Source organism: Nannospalax galili, unplaced genomic scaffold (assembly GCF_000622305.1).
Source record: "Nannospalax galili isolate Female #2095 unplaced genomic scaffold, S.galili_v1.0 scaffold32, whole genome shotgun sequence".
Taxonomy (NCBI): Eukaryota; Metazoa; Chordata; class Mammalia; order Rodentia; family Spalacidae; genus Nannospalax; species Nannospalax galili.
The window spans coordinates 6,887,944-6,888,245 of NW_008335297.1; positions in this window are offsets into that span (position 1 = coordinate 6,887,944).

A 302-nucleotide genomic window follows, 5' to 3' on the forward strand; every position below is an offset into this window, starting at 1 on the left:
TCCTTTTGGGTGTTTAAGACCATACAGTTGGCCCAGACAAACCAATTTATTTTTACTCTTAAGGTCATTTGAGGATCTGTTCCTTGGAGGTCACATGGGCTTGGGAGGAGCCCCCGGCTCCTTTCTTTTACCGGTTCCGCCTATGTGAAGATAAGTCAAAGGTCCTGCTCGATCATGGTTGGCTACGCTTGGAAGCATGGAAGAAATGATTCGTCTGTGTTGACCCTCCTCTTTGTAGACTGGACACTGGTTCAAGTCCATCTGGTGGGGTCTCCTCGGCCTCCTTGATCAAGAGGACAAAG